Genomic DNA, 602 nt, shown 5'->3' on the forward strand with positions numbered 1-602 from the left:
TGCCCTGTAGGCTTAAGAGTTTTTCAAACCTATTTTTAATAAGGGTTTTATTATTTATTTATTTATTTATTTATTCATTTATTTATTTATATGAGTACACTGTTGCTGTCATCAGACACACCAGAAGAGGGCATCAGATTCCATTACAGATGGTTGTGAGCCACCATGTGGTTGCTGGGAATTGAACTCAGGACCTCTGGAAGAACAGTCAGTGAGCTTAACCGCTGAGCCATCTCTCTAGCCTTTAATAAGGGTTCTGAAACCCTTAACCTCCCTTCTAGCCCACCACCCACCAGTCGTAGTGGAAAGAAAAGGTTAATAGAGCAAAGGAGGATGTGGACCTGTTTAGAAATAGTTCTTTGAAGCAAATCTGATCTGTATTGTCAGGATATCAGCAGTCCGGTTCACAGGAATCAGCAGTGGCAGCTGGATCCGTGATCCAGAAGAAACCTGGAGGCTCTGCCAATTGACCTGAATCCAAGGAAGCAGCAGAAAGCCACAGGAACCCTGCCAGAATTTTTTTTTTTGATGCATTTTTTTTTTCTATGAAGTCACAACAAACGACGACCAGCAAAGAGTGGTAAGGTGAACCAATACCATCC

This window comes from Mastomys coucha, unplaced genomic scaffold, assembly GCF_008632895.1.
Source record: "Mastomys coucha isolate ucsf_1 unplaced genomic scaffold, UCSF_Mcou_1 pScaffold15, whole genome shotgun sequence".
Taxonomy (NCBI): Eukaryota; Metazoa; Chordata; class Mammalia; order Rodentia; family Muridae; genus Mastomys; species Mastomys coucha.